Raw genomic sequence first — 20,646 nt, forward strand, 5'->3', positions numbered from 1 at the left:
ACAACTGCCCAAAATTATTTAGAAGATGATCAACAAATTCCAGTGATCCTTACTCTCTTTGTCATCTATTACCAACTTTATTTAGAGTTGGGTGAATGGGGGTGTATGAATATGAGAATGTGTATATCCTTACACTGTGTAGGATAAACCCTTGCCATGGGAACTTCTTTTTGCGGTTCAGCCAGTTTTGAATCTGTTAGCCTTTGGGGAGGAGCTCAGGGTCTAGCCGTTTCAGTCAGCCCTTTGCTAAATACATCCAAGAAGTCTGTCACTTGATGGTTCATTTGCTTTACAGTTTGCCAGAAGCTCAGGCAAAAGGTCCCAATGAAAAGATCTCTGTGTTTCTGTGGTCTCTTGCTCGGTGAGGGGAGAATCCCCAGGCCGTCATCCCATCACTAAACAATACATCCAGTTAATCTTACTAGATTAAAACAAAAAAAAGTCCCACACCATTCTAAAAGTTAATAGTTCAGTTTCACCCATAGTTCTATTCCCTCTAATCTCTGAAGGCCTCTGTTCATGCTAACATAAAAGTGTCTAGACTCTAGAACAGTGGTTCTCAGTCCTGGCTTTAAAGAAAGGGAGGGCAATACCCAGCTCCACCTCCAGAGAGTTACTGACCTGCAGCAGGGCCCAGTCATCAGTATTTTTTGAAAGTGCCCAAGTTGATTTTAATGTTTAACCAGGATTTGACCTACAGTTCAGGCCAGAAAACCTTACGCTTAGCCTGGAATTTACTTCACGTGACTGCCTCCTTCTTATCCTTCAGGTCTCTACCTAAATGTCAGCTTTTCAGTGGGCCGTCCCCATTACCCTGTGGCTCAGAGCACTTACACCATAATCTGAAAATAACTTCTGTATTTATGGATTTTCTTGTTTATTATCTGTCTTCTTACTAGGTTAGGAACTTCATGAGATATTTATTGGCATCTACTGTTAGAAGAGTCACAGCTCGCCTTCAGTAGATGTTTTAAGTTGCAGTGCCAAAGATTGCCTACCCTTACCACTTCTTTACAAGAGAAAAACGAAACGCCTTTATATTCACTAAGTAATATACAGTAAGTCCCCTATATACGAACCTTCAAGTTGCGAACTTTCAAAGTTGTGAACGTGCATCTGGTTCCAGCAAGAAACCAGAACGTTTGCCATCACTATCAGACGTGAGTGACATGGCAGCTTGCCCTCCGTCTCCTATTGCTGGCGATCCTTCAGCTCTACCATCTCCCACCTCCTCTTCCTCCTCCAGTCAGTAACTCTTCTTGCCTGTTCACTTGATGCCAGCCCCTATATGCCAGCTGTTGTGCTGTACTACTGTACTATAAGATTGAAATGTTTTCTTTACTTTTTGTGTTTGTCTGTTTTTAATGTATTATTTGTGTGAAAAGTATTATAAACCTATTACAGTGCAGTACTTTATAGCCAACTGTGTTAGTTGGGTACCTAGGCTAACTTTGTTGGACTTATGAACAAATAGGACTTATGAACGTCTCTTGGAATGGAACGTGTTCTTATGTAGGGGACTTACTGTATCCTTGTTAAAAATTCAAGCAACACAGCTAAAAGTGAAACTTTTAACCCCCATTCTCCAGGAGTAACCGTTGTTTATAGTTTAGTGTTTATCATTTAAAGTATTTTACGGTATGTACACAGATAATATACAGGCTGAATAAAACAGAATTGAACACTTTCAAAAACGTATTACTCAGTAACTATGATGTATATAAACTTGCAGTTAAAGCTTGGAGTTGCCCTTTGGCAAGACACCTGTAAGGGTAACCTGACAATTTAGTGCAAACTACATTTTCGTAAAAAATCCTAGTTACTGAGTGATAAATTTCTGAAAGTGTTCAATTGCTTTTGAATCACCCTGTATTTTACACACACACACACACACACACATACACATACACACTTCCTGAAAATGGGTTTTTATTGTACCTACTATTAATGAAGATTATTTTACAAGTTAGTTCTCCCAAAATTGAGGCTTAGATTTAAATTGTTTTAAGGGATGATACGTTTGGTAGTACCTTCTCACTTTATCACAGTTGAGCTCTTTGGAAACATACTAGTTCAGGGATCAGTGAACCATGCAGGCCAAAGCTAACCATTCACCTGTGTTTATAAATAACAAGCTATGCTCATTCATTTACTTATTGTCTATAGCTGCTTCTGTGCTGTAACGGTAGAGGTGAGCAGTTGCGACAGAAAACATATAGCCCACAAAATCTAAAATATTTACTATCTGGCTCTTGGGGGGAAAAGTTGGCTGACTTCTGCCCTAGTTGATCAGAAAGATTATACAATCAGTAAGCAATCAGAATAAACCACATGAGCCCAGTGTATAAAAATGTGTTGATGATGGGAGTTCCCTGGCCATCCAGTGGTTGAGACTTCGCCCTCCAATGCAGGGGGTGCAGTTTCGATCCCTGGTCGGGGAGCTGGGATGCCACATACCTTGGAGCCAGAGGACAAAGACATAGGACGGAGGCAATGTTGTGACAAATTCAATAAAGACTTTAAAAATGGTCCACATCAAAAAAATCTTTTAAAAAAAAATGTGTCGATTGTTCTGGGGTTTTACATTTCTAGCTAAAGAAAGAGTGGACTGTTATGTCTGTTTGCTTTTTTAGCAAGGAAATCTGCCAGAGCATTCGTGAACGATAGGATAGGAAAGGAGTGGAGAGGCATGTTGCATCTAGCTGGGTACTGTCTTCCTGTCAGGCAGGTCACATATTCTCCCTTTCTATTCTCTCCCTTACCAAGGGGAACAGTACTTGTTACAGAGGTGGCCAGGGTTTTCAGAATACCTGTAGGATGGATCCTTTGAATTTAAACCAGTCTGCCCTGTCTTTGCAGCCAAGCTTCATAAATTATTTACAGCCCAATTAAAGGGCTGTGCGCTTTGCTGAATGCTGCACCAGGTCCAATGGGGTGACCCCCTGCCCCAGCCACTCAGCATGCAAGGTAAGGGACCCCTCACGGTGTCAGCTGTGAGGGAAGCACTACAGAGCCTTTGGTTTTCATCTCCGCTGGACTTGCCTATTTTCCCCAATCCCAAGTTTTGTTGGAAATGCCCCTCTTTGGAGATTCGATCAAAAATCTTGCAGTGATAAGTCTTTAAATGTTTGCATTGGCCAGCTTGGAAATGGTGCCATGACAGGTGGAAAGCATTATGACAGGACAGGCTTACCAGGAGCCAGCCACCTCCTCTTTGCCTTGGATTGGTCTCTAATGAGTCTCTAATTGGTCTGTTTGGACTGGTGGTATGTGAACTCACAAACTGATAACTCTTGACTAAATCATGTACATACTGGCCCTGCATTTGGTTTCAAGTTAGGGTTACAACATCCATCTTAAATTTGAATTATTTGGAGGCTAGAGTACCCTTTTTGTACCCATTTTTCTTGTTTGCATCCCTTGTGAATCTTCTTTATTGTTCAATTCATTGCCTCTACAGAAAAATAGGTGTTAATGCATTAGATCCCCTAATGAGTATTTGCTTTTATGCTTCTGTGATTTAGACTAGAGTGTCCCTATAACCTCAGTTATGAACATTCACATTTTCTAGAACCAACAGTTCCTACCTGCCACTTTTTTCTGCTTTAACAAGATTTGTACATAGCTACACACTCTTTCAGTAATGCAGTGTGGGGATGGAGGTAGCCAAATATTTGAATGACCTGTATAGCTGAGAATAAATAAAGCTGACTTATACAACTAAATGTTTATCTGCCCATTGTATGGGTGTGATTGGCCTGAATTTTTAATGATGAAATTACAGAACTGGAAGGGACCTTGTCTACTTGTACAGATGTGGAAATGGCCTATAGACCTGGAGTGACTTGTCCAAAATGATGAAGCCTAGTCCTTGAGGCATCAGACCAGATGGCATAACCTATAGTTATACATCCCCCCCATAAGACTTCCCCTTGGGGACTTCCCTGGTGGTCCAGTGGCTAAGGCTCCACACTCCCAATGCAGGGGGCCCAGGTTCGATCCCTGGTCAGGGAACTAGATCCCACATGCCGCATGTAAGAGCCCACATGCCACAACTAAGAGTTCACATGCCACAACTAAGAAAAATGTTCCCACATGCTGTGAGGAAGATCCCAAATGAGGCAACGAAGATCCCCTGTGCCGCAACTAAGACCCAGCACAGCCAAAAAAATAAATATTAAAAAAAAAAGACTTCCCCTTTAAAGCATGATTTAAACAAAAGGAAATGCCAGAAGCTTTAGTTGGGTTCATATTGCTCTCTATGATGAGTATGTGTGTGTTCTAAGGCTCTGTCTGCTGTCTGCAAATCAGACATTCTTGCTAGGTTGCATCAGAGTCCAGGCGGCGTGACTGATGAAGAAAGGGCAAAGGAGGGATGATGTAATGGCTCATGCAGCATTTACCTGTGAATTATCTCTGGCTGTGTACTGCTCCATGTCTGTGTGACTCGTACTGAGGCACCGCCATCCTTGTTACTCAGCACTGTAGCCTTACACTTATCTCACCCTATGTTTCTCTCCTTTTCTTGCCAAATCTGATTAGAAGCACTTTTGTTTTGAGCCCATGTTTATGAAGCCATAAGTGGACTTTGTACCGATGACCATGTGGAGAAAATAAAAGAATGTTAGAATAGGAAAATTATATATTGACTTGGTCAAATCAGCTTGATATCTCTCTCAACTTGGTTCATTAAATACTGACATAGTACTTACTATGTGCACCATAACGTCGACTCTGATAGTTTTCTTCCTTACATGGTTATATTATTTTGTCTCTCAGTTTCAGTTCAACAAATTCACAGCAAACAAACCTATAGCAAGTGCCTACCTGTGTCAGTGACACATGCATACTTTACACTTTTTCTTGTAGACCTCAAAGCAGTTACTACTTGTACCCATTTTAGAGGTGAGGACACTGGTCCATTTCACCTAACTAATATGTGGTGGAATTGGGATTGGAATCCTGGTCTCTTGGCACCAAGTACAGTACATTTTCCACTACATCACAAATGTCTTTGATTTATGTAATCAAAAAGTTTTTTGCAAGAAAAAAGTCCAGTTCGCTCTAGTTGATATTCATACTTGATTTAGTATCTGCCTCTGTTCTTTATCCTTGGGATACTATAAGTCAAGAGAATAGGCGTATGTATATTTATTGAAACAACCACTCAAATTCTTTGGTGGAGTTGCATCATACAAACACTAAATTTGCATGAATTCAACTACACCTGCTCAGCAAATGAACATAAAAAGAGGAGAAATAGTAATTTACATTGTGCAGACAAGTCTACTCAGGTTATAAGTTATAGTCAATGAGTCTATGTGCAGGAGTGAACCTGAAATGTATATTGTTTTTTCTCAGTCCACGTCTGTTCCCATGTTGTCTCTCAGGGTGAGTATCTTGCCATGCTCAGTGTCCTGTTTTGTATAACCTGCACCTCAAATACAAGCCAACTATTCCAAAGACATAGTCATGTATACCAATGCAGGAAGAAAAACCTGCCTGGGTTGGGCCTACTGAGAGACAGTATGCTGGCTTCCAGCATGGGGCCTTCCTAGGGGATTTTCAAGGTAATTTTGACACAACTATTTTTTTTTCTTACATATTCTTTAACAAACCTAAATCCCAAGTAAAATGCAACTCCTCTAGGTTGACATTGGCTTGTGTATAATTAGGCAGGGAATTTTTGCTTAGGTTGAACTGAAACTGTCTTGGGCTCAACAACATTGTACATATTGGTGACTAAGCATATCTTTCATTTTCTGTGTGTTGTACTAGGTTGGGAGGATTAATACCAAGCAGATCAGATGCTCACTATGTCCATAAGAGAATTGTGTTGTCAAGAGAATTGTGTTGTCGCTGACACCAAGGGAGGAGAATCAATGGAAGGAAAAGTGTGATGGGGTCACTCAACAGATTGGTGGAGAGAGAGAGAGGACTAAGAAAACACTACTGAATTTAGCCACTGGTGACCTTTGAGAGAACTGTTGTGATCAAAACCATAAGGTCAGACGCAAGATACAAGGAGTTAAACATCATCTAATATTAGGTCAGAGTAGTCAGCAGGATATCACGATTCCAAGAATGGCTCAACAGGAAGACAGGGCATGGGGTCACAGAATTCAGGTCTGAGGACCAGGGCTGGGTGACAGTAGTACCTTTTAAAAGGTAGGATTTGGAGGTTAAAAGCAGAAGTACATAGTGTCCTCAAGAAGAATTCTGGCTTCTGAGCTTATCTGAGAGTCTCCGTGTGGTGCTGGTGGGCAAGAGACAGCATCTGAGGAAGTAGAGGCAGGAAGTCATTGGTGTCTATTGACAAACAGGCTCTCATAGCCTCGTACCCGTTGCACATAGATTTCACACAATTGCTTTTCTAAGTAGTTAGGTTCCAATTTGCTTGCAGTTTGGGAAATCAAAGCTGGCTCTGCAAGGCTCTCATTGAGTTAGGGAAAAGAGTGCCAGAATGCAGCATACATAACTGGAGAGCCAGTAAAGGTTCAACTCTCATGAATAGAAAACCAACTCATTCATAATACCAAACCTCATCATATTCAAGGAAGTGTAGTTAAAACCAGGGCACCTCCCTTTCTTTCCTGTGTTTTTGTAGCTAATAGCACCTTGCATTGTTAAAAGTGAAATCTTGTTGATCATTTTCTTTCTCTCAGATTGCTCACTTTGTATTTTTGACTCACTATTCAGTGTGGACTACAGGAGAATGCTTGACTACCACCCCTAAGAAATAAGCTCCCTTGGGAAAGTTGAAGCTGGGAGGCTGGGATGCCCCAATTAGGACAGGGTCTCAGTGGGGCCCCTCTACCCCCACTGTATGTGTATAAGAATCCCCTTGGGTGCTTATTAAAAATGTAGATTCCAGGGCCTCACTCTGGACCAACCAAATATAAATCCATGATCAGATGTGGCACAAGAATATGCATATTAATAAGTGCCCCTGAGGATTCTTATGAAGCCTAAAATTTAAGAACCACTGGTCTAGGAAATATGTGTGTGGTATAATAAACCAAATTCTGGAAAAATAACATTTTAACAAACAGAATTCTCATTATTCTAAAGTTAAATTTTATTAATATAAAAATATGCCCAGGCATATTTGTTTTAATGAAAATTTATAAACCTCTTTGAAACTCCTAGGAGAAAAATTTTAATACAAAGTACATGCAAAATGTTAGCAGTAGTAATAAGTTAAACACACTTGTGTATGAGGAAAAGGAGGTTGTTATGAATTCAGAAAGGCTGTATGTTTTGTGAAATTTCTATCATTTCCCAGGAAGGGGAAGAGGTGAAAGGAGGGAAGAACACAGGGAGAAGCTTTCCTTAGCTTTGAAGATCCTAATTCTTTGTTCTTCTTGCCTCCAAAATGCAGCTGCTTCCTACTCACAGTCCTTTTTCCACAGGCCAGCTGTGTTCCATTCATTCCCACCTTCACCACTGCTTTTTCAACCCTGACACACCAGAACTAGAATGGAGAGTAGTAGAAAAGAAAAAAGCAATTTGGTACGAAATAGAATTGAAGTGTATAGAAAAGAGGGAAGCAAGTTTCCTAGTTTCTAAAAAGACCTAAAATCTTAAACCAGAAAGCCCTTAGACATAGCTCTTTTGGTAAAACCATTTGGTGTGGTTATAAACTGTGTGGGATGTAGGCATATTGAGGAAGTGCTAGGGGTAGGGGCAGTAAGAGAGGCTGCCTCCAATTCCACTGCCCCTATTGAGATAACCTCAGGAACTAACCCGAACCAATCTCTTCCTCAGCCCTCATCTGTTCTTTGACTCTTATTTAAATTTTGTTTTTGTTGTCTTTGATTGTTACCTTTGTATAGCTCATTTCCCTAAATAATCTGTAAATTTCTTCAAGTTATGTACTTCGCTTGAGAACATTCATTGGCATATTTCTTTCCTCCTTCCCCATAATCATCAACACTACTACCCATAGGTTGATCAATTTGAGTCCCTCCTTTCACCCCTTTTCAGGAGGTGATCATCTGTAATTTTCTGCTCTAAAGCCTCCTTTAAAAAAATATTTCTTCTACATAGTCATGGAATCCATCATTCAAATTCCAGACATTTTAGTTTTACCCTTTTAATTTTATATTATTAAAACTTAGCTTTGGAACGATGAGAATTCAGCTTGTTTATTTTATAACTTCTCTTCCCATAAGAAAATTCCAACTTGAGATTCACTCAGCCCTGAGCATAGTAACTCCTAGAATTTGCTCCTTAAGTGAAGAAATCAAAGCTAATAACAAATGTTACTGTGTTTTGAATCAGATAACCAAATTAATAATTGCAGCATGTCAGCCAAAGTAAGCAAGCATTCTTCATAGGTAGAAGCATGATGCATTGTCTTGAGCTGTTTGATTACTAAACCACTGCAAGCTCTTGAAATTGAGCTATCTTTTCTTTTTTATTTATTTTTTTAGCTGCATCGGGTCTTTGTTGTGGCACGTGGGATTTTTCGTTGCGGTGCATGGGCTCTTCGTTGCAGTGTGTGGGCTTCTCTCTATTTGTGGCACGCAGGCTCATTAGTTGTGGCGTGTAAGCTTAGTTGCTCCGTGACATGTGGGATCTTAGCTCCCTGACCAGGGATCGAACAAACATCCCCTGCATTGCAAGATGGATTCTTAACCACTGGACCACCAGGGAAGTCCGAAAATTGAGCTATGTCTAATGTGCATTGCAAGAAACAAACCAAAAAACAAATCTGTTTTTAAAGTATTTTTGTCTGCTCTTGTTTTATGTACCCTTTGTCCAGAATCTGAGCATATTCATCTTCATAACTTTTTCAGTATTTACTGGCTTTCTTAGCACCTTAGCTAGTATTTTTCATATGAGGTTTTTACCATCTATGACCTATAATTTTCCCTGACTTGCTATGTTTCTTGTGTCCTTGACATTCATTAGGCTACTGTCAGCTCTCTGTAATGGAAAGAAAAGAAGAAATCACCTATTGTTTTCTGCTCTAAAGGCTTTATTACTTTTCCTGTTTTTCTCTTCATGACCATGAGAGTCAATAAGTTGAGTCTCTCAGATTTAGCCTTTTTATCTTTTGCTTACAGAGATCAAAATGTCTTATTGCCTGAAATTTTCGTTTGGCTAGAAGACCATGTAGAGCAGAGTGCTGTGTCCACAAAAAAGTTTTTGCTGTGTTCACTGATCCATTTTGTATGAAATATCAAATTCTGAAAATTCATGCTTATACACCTCCCACCATAAAAAGATGGTGCAATGTGACAAACCAAATTATGAAGGATGCAAAAGTCCAGTCAGGAGAAACTGATAAGAGATCCATTATACAATGCAGAAAGGAGTTAGGGACAAAATATATTCTCATTTGGGTGGCTGAGGCCTAGAATTGGTCCAGAATGTATACAGATTTTGTTCTAGTTACAAGGCCAACCTCCAAAGTGCTTTAAATCAGACAAGTGCTTCACTGAGGGGAGCTAGAGTGTTGTACAGGCATAACGGACCTTGTTGCTTTGACTGCCACTGTTATGACTTCTTATATAGGGCTGACAGGAATCATTGGGATAGATGTATTAGTTGTCTGGTGGCAACAGGAAGTTGGCAAGAGGTGGCCACTGGGGGAATAGTGGCAGATATAGGTTGATATCTGTTGGTGAGCAGATTCTTATGGCCTCCTACCTACTGGTTATTTACATACCATGGGTTTATTGGTTTTATAAGTAGTTAGGTTCTGATTTTCTTGCAATTTGGGAAACTGAGGCCTCCTTGGGACTTAGGGGTTAGAGTTGATTTTCCTAGCACAGCCTTGCCATGGGACCTATATACAGGGTGTTGCCCTTCTCATCTGCTAAGTTAGCATAATATTTTCCACCTTCCTAATCTTTGTACTAACATAATTACAATAAATTGCTGCTGCTCTTGGAGATAATCTCTCTTCTCACATCTGGGTTTAAGTCTTTCAGTAAAGCTACTTAAGCAGTGGGGAGGAAAGAGCTTTTCCATAAAGTTAAGGTCTTTCCTGATAAAGGTAACTACTCCACCCCTCTTTCCCAGTTAGATCCCTTGCCAGCAATAGCATAGACTTGAGCTAGTGCCAAATGTTTTAATACTGTAAGGACTCACTTGATAAAGTCTGTGCATGGCAAAGGAAAAATCAGTCAAAGTTCCCAAACTAAAAATTTTCCAAGACTTCCGTATGAGATGCAGTTAGGGCACCCTTCATCTAATTGTTACTGTGTGTTTGCTGTAGTCATTGGTACCCTGCAATTCTCATTCTCCACCTCTTCTAGAGATTATAAATTATAGGAAATGCTAGCCATGTCAAAATGGATACTCTAGCTACAGAGAATTTGGTCTTTAACAAAAAGGCAAAGACAGGGAAAAACTGTGGGATTAATACTGTGATCATTTCAAATAATTACCAAGTAATTATTGGTCTATTAGTCAGCAGCATTCAGTGTATTACTTCATTGTTACGTTAATATTTTGCATGTGTTTGTTGGCTTTGTTTCCCTTATTGTTATAAACTCTAGATAGGAAAAGCATTATTGTCTTGCTCTGGCCCTTATATTTTGCATGAAGAACCAGCATAGCACAGAAAGTGCCAACACGAAATAGTTGTTGGATAACTGACTAGATGAAGCAAAATGATTTCATAGATCCCTGGATATAGGAGAGATTAATTAATGATCAGTACTTACAAAATACTCAGACAATTCAGAAACCTGGAACACCTACCTATAAATACAAGAAAGAGATCTTTTTCTCTGTTTGACTGACAGTGATTTCCAGATCTCATAGATAATAGTTTTAGCCTCAACATCCACCAAACCTTTACCATAGTTGCTAATGAATAATAAAGTTGACTGGTTTATGGTAGACTCAAAAGAAAAATAAAAGATGTGTGGCCGTTAAATATTAGAATGTCCCTGAATGGGAATTCAGATTGAGTGCAGGTGACTGAATGTAGCAGGGCCTGTTTCAATTTGACCCCTCAAGATTTTGCCTCCTGTTTGAAGAAATTAATGGATTTGAACCAAACCTGCAATATTACTTAATAATATAAGATTTATCTTCAGTTCATTTTATTTTCCTGTTGTCCTGAGACAAAATAATGGCTAATATAAATTCCAACATAATTTCTCTGAGGAAGTTTGAGATCACAGTAGTGGTAATAATAATGATAGCATTAAAAGCAGGAACAAGATTGCCTGCCCCCGTTAGCAGTGTGAGTAATCAAAGGCATTAATGGACCGTGAAAACTGGAGAGCTGGGGTGACCATGGGTCAGAGCTAACATACATAGGCAAGCACAGTATAGGGGAAACTTTCATCACCTCCACTACACTGAGGCTTTTCTCTTGATAGAGCAAGCTCTTAATTTCCCCTGGTTGTTAATCTGGCACCTTTCATGAACATCAGTGTTCACTTTGGAAAAAAAAAAAGCAAACAGCCAAAACATCTAAGTGTTAAGGGGGAAGGAAAATCAACAGAGGAAATTACAGTAGCACTTGATAGAGTGGCACCTTTTTCTTGAGTCATATGAGGTGAAATTATTTGAAAGTTTGCAGCTTTGGCAGTCTCTCTTTAAGACAGTAACCAGAGGTCTTGGGAGAGAAAGTAACATGCATATATGGCCACAGTTTAGCCATGGCCTTTATACGCATATGTGTCCACATTTTCAAAACTGGCCTCTTAAAATATATATGAGAGTCAAGTGATTTGAAAGTGGATACCACTTCCGTTCTTCATTGCCTTTGCTCCCTGTTTGCTATTTCCTTTCTAACATTAATTACCATTTCTGAAGAAATTAGTGTTTTCTGACCTGGTGTAGTTTGTTCGTTTTGGATAGTCCATCAATTTAAGATACCTGCCATGTCTTTTGAAATCTAGTCTATTGAGGGTTGAATATAATACTAAGTTCTCACTTTCTTCTAACACTCTTGTTTTTAGGTAAGTCATCTGATTGGAGTGACATTTCATTTGATGGAGTTTTCCATTTGGTAAAGTATTATTACTATTTTTATCAAATGATATAAACTTTGGTTTTTCTGATTTCTCAGTTTGTATTTTCCCACAACATTGACCTCCAGAGTATGCTCTCTCTTGAAGACAGAAAATATGAGAGAGAGAGAGAGAGCCAGAGACAGAGACAGAGAGAGAGAGGGAGAGAGAGAGAAGGTCTAGGAAACAAGGGAAATGTCATATAAATAAATATATTTCTCTGTACAAAAAAAAAAAAAAAACTATTGAAAGAAACCTACTTCTTTATTTCCATCAGTTTTGCTTATTAGAACTTCAGGATGTGGAAGAGTCTTTTTTGGTTTATGTTTTGTTTTGTTTTGAATTTTATGTTATTTATTTTCTATAAAGCAGGTTCTTATTAGTTATCTATTTCATACATATTAGTGTATATATGTCAATCCCAATCTCCCAATTCATCCCACCACCAACCACCCCACCACTTCCCCCGCTTGGTGTCCATACGTTTGTTCTCTGCATCTGTGTCTCTATTTCTGCCCTGCAAACTGGTTCATTTGTACCATTTTTCTAGGTTCCACATATATGCGTTAATATACGATATTTGTTTTTCTCTTTCTGACGTACTTCACTCTATATGACAGTCTCTAGATCCATCCACGTCTCTACATATGACCCAATTCCATTCCTTTTTATGGCTGAGTAATATTCCATTGTATACATGTACCACATCTTCTTTATCCATTCATCTGTCAGTGGGCATTTAGGTTGCTTCCATGCCCTGGCTATTGTAAATAGTGCTGCAATGAACATTAGAGTGCATGTGTCTTTTTATATTATGGTTTTCTCTGGGTATATGGCCAGTAGTGGGATTGCTGGGTCATATGGTAATTCTATTTTTAGTTTTTTAAGGAACATCCATACTGCTCTCCATAGTGGTTGTATCAATTTACATTCCCACCAACAGTGCAAGAGGGTTCCCTTTTCTCCACACCCTCTCCAGCATTTATTGTTTGTAGATTTTCTGATGATGCCCATTCTAACTGGTGTGAGGTGATACCTCATTGTAGTTTTGATTTGCATTTCTCTAATAATTAGTGATGTTGAGCAGCTTCTCATGTGCTTCTTGGCCATCTGTGTGTCTTCTTTGGAGAAATGTCTATTTAGGTCTTCTGCCTATTTTTTCATTGGGTTGTTTGTTTTTTTAATATTGAGCTGCATGAGCTGTTTACATATTTTAGAGATTAATCCTTTGTCCGTTAATTCATTTGCAAATATTTTCTCCCATTCTGAGGGTTGTCTTTTCATCTTGTTTGTAGGTTCCTTTGCTTTGCAAAAGGTTTTACGTTTCATTAGGTCCCATTTGTTTATTTATGTTTTTAATTCCATTTCTCTAGGAGGTGGGTCAAAAAGAATCTTGCTGTGCTTTACGTCCTAGAGCATTCTGCCTATGTTTTCCTCTAAGAGTTTTATAGTATCTGGCCTTACATTTAGGTCTCTGATCCACTTTGAGTTTATTTTTGGGTATGGTGTTAGGGAGTATTCTAATTTCATTCTTTTACATGTAGCTGTCCAGTTTTCCCAGCACCACTTATTGAAGAGACTGTCTTTTCTCCATTGTATATCCTTGCCTACTTTTTCATAGATTAGTTGACCATAGGTGTGTGGGCTTATCTCTGGGCTTTCTATCCTGTTCCATTGATCTATATTTCTGTTTTTGTGCCAGTACCATATTGTCTTGATTACTGTAGCTTTATAGTATAGTCTGAAGTCAGAGACTCTGATTCCTCTATCTCCTTTTTTTACCCTCAAGACCACTTTGGCTATTCGGGGTCTTCTGTGTCTCCATACAAATTTTAAGATTTTTTGTTCTACTTCTGTAAAAAAACTGCCACTGGTAATTTCATATGGATTGCATTGAATCTGTAGGTTGCTTTGGGTCGTATAGTCATTTTCACAATATTGATTCTTCCAATCCAAGAACATGGTGTATCTCTCCATCTGTTTGTGTCATCTTTGATTTCTTTCATCAGTGTCTTATACTTTTCTGCATACAGGTCTTTTGTCTCCCTAGGTAGGTTTATTCCTAGATATTTTATTCTTTTTGTTGCAATGGCAAATGGGAGTGTTTCCTTCATTTCTCTCTCAGATTTCTCATCATTAGTGTATAGGAATGCAGGAGATTTCTGTGCATTAATTTTGTATCCTGCAACTTTACCAAATTCATTGATTAGCTCTAGTAGTTTTCTGGTGGCATCCTTAGAATTCTCTATGTATAGTATCATGTCATCTGCAAACAGTGACAGTTTTACTTCTTCTTTTCCAATTTGTATTCCTTTTATTTCTTTTTCTTCCCTGAGTGCCGTGGCTAGGACTTCCAAAACTATGTTAAGTAATAGTGGTGAGAGTGGACCTCCTTGTCTTGTTCCTGATCTTAGAGGAAATGCTTTCAGTTATTCACCATTGAGAATGATTTTTGCTGTGGGTTTGTCATATATGGCCTTTATTATGTTGAGGTAGGTTAGGTTCCCTCTATGACCACTTTCTGGAGAGTTTTTATCATAAATGGGTGTTGAGTTTTGTCAAAGGCTTTTTCTGCATCTATTGAGATGATCATATGGTTTTTGTTCTTCAATTTGTTAATATGGTGTATCACATTGATTGATTTGCGTATGTTGAAGAATTCTTGCATCCCTGGGATAAATCTCACTTGATTATGGTATAAGATTCTTTTAATGTGTTGTTGGATTCTGTTTGCTAATATTTTGTTAAGGATTTTTGCATCTATATTCATCATTGATATTGGTCGGTAATTTTCGGTTTTTGTAGTATCTCTGTCTTGTGTTGGTATCAGGGTGATGGTGGCCTCATAGAATGAGTTTGCGAGTGTTCCTTCCTTTGCAATTTTTTGGAAGAGTTTGAGAAGGATGGGTGTTAGCTCTTCCCTAAACGTTTGATAGAATTAACCTGTGAAGCCATCTGGTCCTGGACTTTTGTTTGTTGGAAGACTTTTAATCACAGTTTCAATATCATTACTTGTAATTGGTCTGTTCTATTTTCTCTTTCTGCCTGGTTCAGTCTTGGAAGGTTATACCTTTCGAAGAATTTGTCTATTTCTACCAGGTTGTCCATTTTATTGGCATAGAGTTGCTTGTAGTAGTCTCTTAGGATGCTTTGTATTTCTGCGGCGTCCGTTGCAAGTTCTCCTTTTTCATTTCTAATTTTATTGATTTGAGTCCTCTCCCTCTTTTTCTTGATGAGTCTGGCTAAAGGTTTATCAATCTTGTTTATCTTCTCAAAGAACCAGCTTTTAGTTTTATTGACCTTTGCTATTTTCTTTGTTTCTATTTCATTTATTTTTTCTCTGATCTTTATGATTTCTCTCCTTCTACTAACTTCAGGTTTTGTTTTTTCTTCTTTCTCTAGTCCCTTTAGGTGTAAGTTTAGATTGTTTATTTGAGATTTTTCTTGTTTCTTGAGGTAGGCTTTTATTGCTCTAAACTTGCCTCTTAGAACTGCTTTTGCTGCATCCCATAGGTTTTGGATCATTGTGTTTTCATTGTCATTTGTCTCTAGGTATTTTTTTATTTCTTCTTTGGTTTCTTCAGTGATCTCTTGGTTATTTAATACTGTATTGTGTAGCCTCCATGTGTTTGTGATTTTTACAGTTTTTTCCCTGTAATTGATTTCTAATCTCATAGCATTGCAGTTGGAAAAGATGCTGGATATGATTTCAGTTTTCTTAAATTTACCGAGGCTTCATTTGTCACCCACGATGTGATCTGTCCTGGAGAATGTTCTGTGAGCACTTGAGAAGTGTAATCTGCTGTTTTTGGATGGAATGTCCTATAAATATCAATTAAATCTATCTGGTCTATTGTATCATTTAAAGCTTGTGTTTCCTTATTAATTTTCTGTCTGGATGATCTGTCCATTGGTGTAGGTGAGGTTGTTAAAGTTCTCCACTATGATTGTGTTACTGTCAATTTCCTCCTTTATTGCTGTTAACAGTTGCCTTATGTATTGAGGTGCTCCTATGTTGGGTTCATATATATTTATAATTGTTATATCTTCTTCTTGGATTGATCCCTTGATCATTATGTAGTGTCCTTCCTTGTCTCTTGTAACATTCTTTATTTTAAAGTCTATTTTATCTGATATGAGTATTGCTACTCCAGCTTTCTTTCATTTTCCATTTGCATGGAGTATCTTTTTCCATCCCCTCACTTTCAGTCTGTATGTGTCCTTAGGTCTGAAGTGTGTCTCTTCCAGACAGCATATATATGGGTCTTGTTTTTCCATCCATCCAGCAAGCCTGTGTCTTTTGGTTGGAGCGTTTAATCCATTCACATTTATGGTAATTATTGATATATATGTTACTATTACCATTTTCTTAATTGTGATGGGTTTGTTTTTGTAGGTCCTTTTCTTATCTTGTGTTTCTGTCTTAGAGAAGTTCCTTTAGCATTTGTTGTAGAGCTGGTTTGATGGTGCTGAGTTCTCTCAGCTTTTGCTTGTCTGTAAAGCTTTTGATTTCTCCATCGAATCTGAATGAGATCCTTGCTGGGTAGAGTAATCTTGGTTGTAGGTTCTTCCCTTTCATCACTTTAAATAAATCGTGCCACTCCCTTCTGGCTTGTAGAGTTTCTGTTGAGAAGTCAGCTGTTAACCTTATGGGAGTTCCCTTGTATGTTATTTGTCATTTTCCCCTTGCTGCTTTCAATAATTTTTCTTTGTCTTTAATTTTTGTCAATTTGATTACTATGTGTCTCAGCATGTTTCTCCTTGGGTATATCCTGCCTGGGACTCTCTGTGCTTTCTGGACTTGGGTGGCTATTTCATTTCCTTTCCCATGTTAAGAAGTTTTCGACTATAATCTCTTCAAATATTTTCTTGGGTCCTTTCTCTCTCTCTTCTCCTTCAGGGACCCCTATAATGCAAATGTTGTTGCATTTAATGTTGTCCCAGAGGTCTCTTAGGCTGTCTTCATTTCTTTTCATTCTTTTTTCTTTATTCTGTTCCACGGCAGTGAGTTCCACCATTCTGTCTTCCAGGTCACTTATCCGTTCTTCTGCCTCAGTTATTCTGCCATTGATTCCTTCTAGTGTATTTTTAATTTCAGTTATTGTATTGTTCATCTCTGTTTGTTTTTTCTTTAGTTCTCCTAGGTGTTCGTTCTTTAATTCTTCTGGGTCTTTGTTAAACATTTCTTGCATCTTCTCGATCTTTGCCTCCATTCTTTTTCCAAGGTCCTAGATCATGTTCACTGTTATTATTTGGAATTCTTTTTCTGGAAGGTTGCCTATCTCCACTTCATTTAGTTGTTTTTCTGAGGTTTTATCTTGTTCCTTCATCTGGTACATAGTCCTCTGCCTTTTCATTTTGTCTGTCTTTCTGTGAATGTGGTTTTCCTTCCACAGGCTGCTGAATTGTAGTTCTTCTTGCTTCTGCTGTCTGCCCTCTGGTAGGGAAGAGTTATTATATTTAGTTGTATTTAGAAAGGATTGGGCTTACTTCAAAAACTCCAACCAAGTTTAGAGCAGTGGCTTCCTGATGTATTTGGTGAAAATCTGATATTCCTCAAAATGTTGATGGACAATACATCTTGAGAAAAGAGTTCTGTATCATCAGAGAGCTTTTCTTTTGGATCAGTGTTTTGAGTCTTCAGAATTTGTTCATTTTAAAAGATAGTTTTTAAATAGAAGAAACAAAATATATAAATTTAGAAGTATAAAGCCAGGAGTCTGTGGCACAGAGATGGTACCAGAGCTTATAGTCCATAATAATAGAAGATTGAAGCCTCCAAAAGTGAGCATAATGATAGGGACAGAGGGGCATGTCATAATATCAAATGACTTCTCCTTGATGTTCTGGATCTTTTCACTGATAAGATGGATGTCTGTATTTGGTACACCTTCTGCAAAGGTAGGTGGGTCATGAATCCTAGCAGTTCTTTTTCCCTTGGGGGAAGGTTTTTCTTTCTGTAGAACTAGGTACATGTTGATCTATTGAATAACAAACAACCAGAGCCTAAAAACCCCATTCCCAGCATTATGACTTTCCCAGTGCTTCTTGACTGGGAATTTTTTGTATGTTTTCTTCTAAAGATTAACTTGATAAAAAGATAGAACTTTAAATACCCGGAGAACCAGTTGGGTGCCATATTCCTTTCACTCTACTGGTCTATTATTTCTTCCCTCTCCTCAGTTTTAATTTTTTAACCTTAATAACTGGTGATTAGTAGTTATAAATCCTTTTGAGACCATGGAACATTGGCATATGAGGATGACATTGACATTCTATTTTAAAAGTTTAGTGGTCGAAGCAAAGTTCCTTCTAGATCAGAAGGCTACCCCATCTCTACCCAGGGATAGGTCTCACCCCACAGATCCCAGAACACATAGGGTGATGACCATTTATGCTCTGCAAAGCACCATGTTTTGGTTGAATGAATGGATGGATACATATATATTTACATTAGACTTTTAAATGCAAGTTTGAATATTTTAATATTGGAGTGTTTTTTTTTTAATGAAGAGAACTTCCCATTTTAGTCACAGCTACCTTATGTGTGGTAACATATGATATTGTGTAGATGCTTTCTCATACAGAGATTCTGATTATTCCCATACCAGTAATCATTCACCTAAATTAGATTTCTTTTGAAAACCTTTGTGAGGGGAATGGTAGATGGGGAGCAGGAATGAACAGTATCCTTTAACTCAAAGTATTCAAAAAACAATTTAAAAAAACCAAAATATTGGTTGATTCTATACTGAGTTGGATTTTTAACACCTTCATCTGTCTTCCATATTCCAAAAGGATAAAATATCCAAAAGTTCTTTCTGGTCCTTTTATTAGAAAGGAGATTGGTAGAATTACTCTCTTGTCAACCATACACGAGGTCTGCTAGATATGATTTGTATAAAAATAAATTAATTTCAATGCTGTTTTTCTTTCCTGAGAATCTCTAGTTTCTCATTAATGACATCAAAAGCCCAAAACTAAACAAAATATTCTTTGTATCTCCAAAGAAACTGGTCATCCAGAGAAAATTTCAGCATTCTAGGGTAGTATCTTGTAACTTTAGAGAAAATCAGAAGGCTTTAAAGGAATATGTCACTCAGTAATGGGTAGGAGCATCTGGAGGTAAGAATCCTTCCTAATACTGTGAAGACTGGGAGAAGTTCTGATGCTTAAGGAATAATTCAGATTCCCCACCCAATGCCAAATCTTATACACTCAATTCAGTTTCAGCTCAGCTAAACTGCCATCACAAAAGGCAGACATGTGGCTGATATTTACAAAATGAGTTGCTATCAAGACTAAGACACCAGTGGTAAATTGATTTCTGCATCCACTAAGCATGTTCTGACAGCAGTCCTATTTCAAGGTCAATAAATTTTATTAGATAAAGTATAGAAAATATTTAAAATTAAATTTAATAGAAAATGGAATGACCATATTCTTTTTGTTTCTTTTCTAAAATTAGTTTTTTCTAAACAGTTGAAAAAATATTTTTAAAATATTCTCAATCTCAAGTTCATTGCTTCTAGAATTCTCATGGTGCTTGAAACTGAATGCTGAGATTATTGAAGTAAAAATTGCTACAGCTTTGACTGACATTACAGAAGAGAAATTGGCTCTTAAATGCCCTGTGCCTCAGTGTTCCCATCTATTTGCCTTGACTGGGCTGACGCCCCATGAATTTACGGACTGTCTGCTTTTGCTCATTTTGTACCTATGACCATTGTCATACTGCCAGGTACACAGTAGTCACTCATGAAGTATCTGATAAATGAGGGGAGGTACCATAAATGTAAAATAATGTCAACCACATTGAGAGACCTTTAAATATATATATATATATAATTTTAACTGGTTTAGATGAAAATTTTTTCTAAAATATTCCCATTTGTTTGCCTTAACAGAACATATGCTAACCATATTTAAACTTTTTTTGATGACTCAAGGTCATCATTCAGGTTACTTCTTTTCAGCATGTGTTTATTTAGCACCTCCTATGTGTGATGGTCCTCTCAGGCTCTTTTGGATACATAGGTCTTTTTACCACTGTACTGTACAGCTTCTGATTGCTGTGTTTTGAGGCTACTGGGCCAGCTTTTTATAGCTCTCTGATTTCCTGGCTGTGAAGACTGGCAGACTCCTGTGAGGGTACCTCTCTGAACCTTCTTCCCTAATGTGATACTTCTAATCTTCTGTGAGTGTGAAGCTAAAATAACCATTCATGCACATATGCATATAAATTAAGAGCACACTAAGAGGCTCTTTAATATGTAAAGTCCATGAAATTTGTAGACTGTGGCTGCCCAAGGCTCCATTTTATCCTTTTACTTATTTCTTGAATCTCTTGAGTTGTTCTACGTGAAATGTTGCTCTAAATTTATGAAGCACACATTTCCTTTATTCCCTTTCTTAACAGTGCTTCTAGGAACAGATTCAGGTTTTACAACACCTCGATCTTTGTTATCCAACGACCAAGTGAGAATTAGTTGTGTCTAAAACATTAATCTGAGTGTCCTCATCTAATTATAGTCCACAGCTTCCTTATGAACCATTTCATATTTATCTGAGATTTGGTTTAATTTTAAGCTACAGTGGAGACCTTTAAATGAATTTGTATTCATTTTTCAAATTCACAGTTTGTGAATGTGTATGTGTGTGTGTG

General features: G+C 38.0%; 2 protein-coding genes across 7 annotated transcripts in view; one reads left to right on the forward strand and one right to left on the reverse strand.

Annotated features, from left to right (window-relative positions):
* CMSS1 (cms1 ribosomal small subunit homolog) overlaps positions 1-20,646 on the forward strand; it is a 381,357-nt gene that overhangs the window by 197,157 nt on the left and 163,554 nt on the right. Inside the window, exon 2 of one of the 3 annotated variants that reach the window (XM_029215236.1) lies at positions 11,931-11,980. The exons of the other annotated variants lie outside the window; for them this stretch is intronic. The gene's annotated coding sequence lies outside the window, so the exon portion shown is untranslated. The remainder of the gene's footprint in view (positions 1-11,930; positions 11,981-20,646) is intronic. 3 annotated transcript variants of the gene reach the window in all.
* LOC114891139 (filamin A-interacting protein 1-like) overlaps positions 1-20,646 on the reverse strand; it is a 191,100-nt gene that overhangs the window by 77,225 nt on the left and 93,229 nt on the right. The window lies entirely within an intron of this gene.

This window comes from Monodon monoceros, unplaced genomic scaffold, assembly GCF_005190385.1.
Source record: "Monodon monoceros isolate NGI ecotype Baffin Bay Population unplaced genomic scaffold, NGI_Narwhal_1 Super_Scaffold_11, whole genome shotgun sequence".
Lineage (NCBI taxonomy): Eukaryota > Metazoa > Chordata > Mammalia > Artiodactyla > Monodontidae > Monodon > Monodon monoceros.